General features: G+C 48.0%; 1 pseudogene; it reads right to left on the minus strand.

Annotated features, from left to right (window-relative positions):
- Positions 1 to 5,000, minus strand: part of LOC134439518 (protein diaphanous homolog 1-like) — a 144,519-nt pseudogene that overhangs the window by 26,760 nt on the left and 112,759 nt on the right.

A 5,000-nucleotide genomic window follows, 5' to 3' on the forward strand; every position in this document is an offset into this window, starting at 1 on the left:
GTGTCTGTGCAAGTGTGTGTGTGTGTGTGTGTCTGTGCAAGTGTGTGTGTGTGTGTGTGTGTGTGCAAGTGTGTGCGCGCGAGCGTGTGTGTGTGTGTGTGTGTGTGTGTGTGTGTGTGTGTGTGTGTGTGTGTGTGTGTGTGTGTGTGTGTGTGTGTGTGTGTGTGTGTGTGTAAGCGTGTGTGTATGCGTGTGTGTGTGTGTGTGTGTGGTGCACACCTCGCTCCCTCTGAGGTTCATTTCAGCACAGCCCCCAAAGGCAGACAGGGGAGACATCAAGGCCACCAGAAAAGGAGAACAAGGAGAGAGAGAGAGAGAGAGAGAGAGAGAGAGAGAGAGAGAGAGAGAGAGAGAGAGAGAGAGAGAGAGAGAGAGAGAGAGAGAGAGAGAGAGCAGGAGTGGGAGAAGAGAAGGAGAAAGAGATGGAGAGAGGAAGGGAAAGTGGGAGAGAGAGAAGAGAGAAAAGAAAGAAGAAAGAAGGAAGGATAAAGAACAGAATGATGTAAAGAGAGCGCTGATATCTAACACATTCATTATATCATCCAGAGAGAGATAGAAGAATTAGGGAGAGAGAGTGAGTGAAAGAGAGTGGTATCCAGAAAGAAAAGAAAGTCAGAAATAAAGAGAAAAAGGAAGGAAAGGAGGGATATAAAGCGAGTCTCGGGGGTGAGAGGAGCAGTGTGTGTGTGTGTGTGTGTGTGTGTGTGTGTGTGTGTGTGTGTGTGTGTGTGTGTGTGTGTGTGTGTGTGTGTGTGTCATCGTATAGCTATCAATTGTCTATCCAGTGAGCCATTGAGGCCTGTTAATGTAGTGCGGTAATTGCATTATGATAATGGTCGCCTGTGAATGGGCAACGTGAGAACGGAGAAGTTCTTTCTCTCTCTCTCTCTCTCTCTCTGCCATTTGTTCATTTCCGTCTTTCATCTGCCCATTTTATTGGCTTGCTCGCCCCCTTTCTTCTAATCTCTTTTTTAACTCCCAATCACTCTCTCTCTCTCTCTCTCTCTCTCTCTCTCTCTCTCTCTCTCTCTCTCTCTCTCTCTCTCTCTTTATTTCCCAAAACATATTTAAAGCCAAATTCTCACTCTAGTTCTCTCTCGGTCTCTCTCTCCATCTCTCTTTCTCTCTCTCTCCCTCCCTCCATTTCAGACAGTCACGGAGTGTCCCCAAAGCCCTGGAGTGTGAGTCGTCATATAGGCAGCAGACACCACGATAAAAACCCCTAATGGGCCAACACTGCCTCCCTTTATCTTCCAAACGGAGAAATGAGGAGAGAGAGAGAGAGAGAGAGAGAGAGAGAGAGAGAGAGAGAGAGAGAGAGAGAGAGAGAGAGAGAGAGAGAGAGAGAGAGGAGAGAGGAGAAGAGAAGAGAAAAAGAATAGATGAGCGCGCTTGTAGAACAAGGCAGAGGGACAATGAGGAGTGGAAAGAAAGGAACAGAGGAGGAGAGAAGTTAGAGAAGGGCTGATAAGGGAGTAATGGGAGAGAGGGGGAGAGAGAGGGAGAGAGAGAGAGAGAGAGAGAGAGAGAGAGAGAGAGAGAGAGAGAGAGAGAGAGAGAGAGAGAGAGAGAGAGAGAGAAAGGAAGTGAACGAGTGTGTGTGGGTGTGATGTGATGAGGAGGGTGAAACTCATTAAAGGGATCCTGATTTCCGGCACAAAGGGGAGCACCGGGCGACAAAAGCCTGCAGTCACACAGACGAGGGCGGAGAACAAGACACACTCGCACACGCAAGCGCACACACACACACACACACACACACAGACACACAGGCGCACACATATATGCGCGTGTGCTGCTCACACACTTTCATTCCCATCTTTGTGAGGCACATTGACTCCTTTCCTAATAACTAAACTAGAGTATGAATAACTGTGCCCAGACCAATCCCCTCCCTAACCCTAACCTGTGAGCATAGCAATCATTTGTACTTTCAGTTTTGTCATGTACAACAAAATAATCCCTCTTAAAAAAACACCACACAATCTACCAAGTAAGGACATTAATGGGAACCTCAAAAATCATCCCTTTTCTGCTTTTTTCCCCCTCCATCTAACTGTTAGAGGTAATTTTGTGGCCCATACACAGCCAAATTGCAGATGTATGCATGCACTCTCTCTCTCTGTCTGTCTGAAACTGCCCTATGTTCTCTCCTCTCCTCTCTCTCTGTTGAGTTGTTTTCCTCCATGGCTGCTCATTGTCAGCGCTCTAATAAAGGCCCTGTGCTGACTAAAAAAATGAACTCCTCCACCTACCTCCACACCTCCCTCACACTCACTCACTCTCTCTATCTCGCTCAAACGCCACTGTGGAGAGATGGAGAAAGAGAGACAGATATGAAAGGAGAGAGACAGCAACAGAGAGTGAAAGAGAGTGAAAGAGATGGAGGGAGAGACTTAGGAAGGGAGAGAGAGAGAGAGAGAGAGAGAGAGAGAGAGAGAGAGAGAGAGAGAGAGAGAGAGAGAGAGAGAGCGAGAGATATAAAGAGAGAGAGAGAGAGAGAGAGAGAGAGAGAGAGAGATAGAGAGAGAGACAGAGGGAGAGGGAGAGGGAGAGATAGATTGAGAGAGAAGGCTAGAGTGAGGTACATACAGAAGAAAGACAGAAAGAGACCAAAAGAGAATAAGAAAGAAAGAAAAAAAAGCGGTTGAAGTGACGAGAGAAAAAAAAGATGTAAGAAAAGAGACTGGGGATGAGAGGCAAGAGGCAAACAGAAGGGGAGAAAAAAGAAGAAGAAGAAGAAGAGGAGAAAGAAGAGGAGAGAGGAGAGAGGTGGTGACTTCTGAGATACCAGCCTTTCATTACCACGCACTGCCATTGGGACTGCGAAAATGAGTGTGTGGATGTGCCGCCGTGTGTGTGTGTGTGTGTGTGTGTGTGTGTGTGTGTGTGTGTGTGTGTGTGTGTGTGTGTGTGTGTGTGTGTGTGTGTGTGTGTGTGTGTGTGTGTGTGTGTGTGTGTGAGACGTCTGCCCACGTTCACGGGGGGAGGGGGTGTGGCCAGGCAGGCAGGCGTGCGTGCGTATGTGCGTGCGCGTGTATGTGTGATGGGGTTTTGCCTGTGATAGTGAGAAGACGGCGAGGATGAGAGCAGAGGAGAGGAGAGAAGAGAGGAGAGAAGAGGAGAGGGGGCAGAGTAGTGGGGAAGAAAAAAGACGAGAGGAGAAAAAAAATGTTAATTTAAATTACAAAAGAATGCTGTCCCTTTTCTAGCAGCCATTTAATTATCTTCCAGTGGAGCAGTTAAAAAGAAACAGGCTTATTAAAAGGCAATTTCTGTGACATCCTCGTCAAAAAAGCGGCCTCTTGCCTGCTCTGAAGAAAAGAGGAGGAGAGAAGAAGAAAAAAAAGACAAGGATGAAGAAAAAATAACAGGAAAGGGGAGAAGGAGGGAAGAGAGAACAAGACGGAGAGAGAGAGAGAGAGAGAGAGAGAGAGAGAGAGAGAGAGAGAGAGAGAGAGAGAGAGAGAGAGAGAGAGAGAGAGAGAGAGAGAGAGAGAGGGAGCGTGAGTGGGAGAACGTAAGCGCTCATGAACTCAACTGAAGCCATTAAACAGTAGCTTTAGGCAAAGGAGGGTGTGTGTGTGTGTGTGTGTGTGTGTGTGTGTGTGTGTGAGTGAGTGTGTGTGTGTGTGTGTGTGTGTGTGTGTGCGTGCGTGTGCCCGCGCGTTGGGCACATGTGTTAAGTTTTAACTATTGCAGATGAGAGAACGCGAAACAATGAGTGCCAAAGATAGACAGAGGAAGAAAGGTTGGGGCGAGAAGAGAAGAGAGGCAGACAAAGTGAAGAGAGTGGAATCACAAAGGACTGTGTGTGTGTGTGTGTGTGTGTGTGTGTGTGTGTGTGTGTGTGTGTGTGTGTGTGTACATGGTAGCGCTGCTGATCAGTCATCACGTTTCAAGATGCTTTCACAGGCCTGTGCCCCTGCTAATGACATACATATGCACATTTACACACCGCCCACTTAATCTGCTCACACACACACACACACACACACACACACACACACACACACACACACACACACACACACACACACACACACACACACACACACACACACACACACACACACACACACACACACACACACACACACACAATAACAAGTTAGGCTGACACACTGGATCCATCAGAAGAGAAACGTCTATGCAAGCAAAAACAAGACATTGTCCATGTTCACAGACAAAGCCCACGCGCGCACACACTCGCAACAAAGTTGTGAACTTACACAATACTCAACATGCATTGCTGACACAGACAAAGCCAAATACAAAAAACACCTCAAAACACTCACCCACACGCACACGCACTCAAACACACACAGTCATCAACACCCACCTTGGACCAGTTGGCTCTCCTCAGCTGCACCTCGGGCTTGTACTCCTTCTTAGGCTCCATGCCGAAGGGCAGTGTGCGGACGCCCCAGCCCGGGAACCCTCCGCCCGGCGGGGGAGGCATGCCGAAGCCTGGGGGTGGCGGAGGCATGCCAGGACCTCCAGGGGGAGGGGGTGGAGGCGGAGGGCCACCCATGCCCGGCAGAGGTGGAGGTGGTGGGGGTCCGCCCATGCCCGGCAGTGGGGGTGGCGGAGGTGGGCCGCCCATGCCTGGTAAAGGCGGGGGTGGTGGCGGACCAGACATGCCTGTAATAGTAACCATCATCAATAATCAATAATCATCATCATCTTCATCATCTCCACCACCATCATTATCATCAATCCATCAATCATCATAGTCATCGTAAGAATGCATTTTATCTATTTAATAAAAAAGCAGAGTAAAGGACACTATGCGAAGATACACCCACAGTAAAATCAGGACAAGGAAAAAAATAGAAAGACAGACAAGTGTAATGCAGAACAAGGAATGTAGTAGAATGTAGTAGAGTCAGAATGAATGAATGAGTTAATGAATGAGTTAATGAATGAATGAATGAATGAATGAATGAATGAATGAATGAATACCTGGTAATGGCGGAGGTGGTGGGGGTCCTGCCATG

The sequence above is a fragment of the Engraulis encrasicolus genome, chromosome 23, assembly GCF_034702125.1.
Source record: "Engraulis encrasicolus isolate BLACKSEA-1 chromosome 23, IST_EnEncr_1.0, whole genome shotgun sequence".
NCBI lineage: Eukaryota > Metazoa > Chordata > Actinopteri > Clupeiformes > Engraulidae > Engraulis > Engraulis encrasicolus.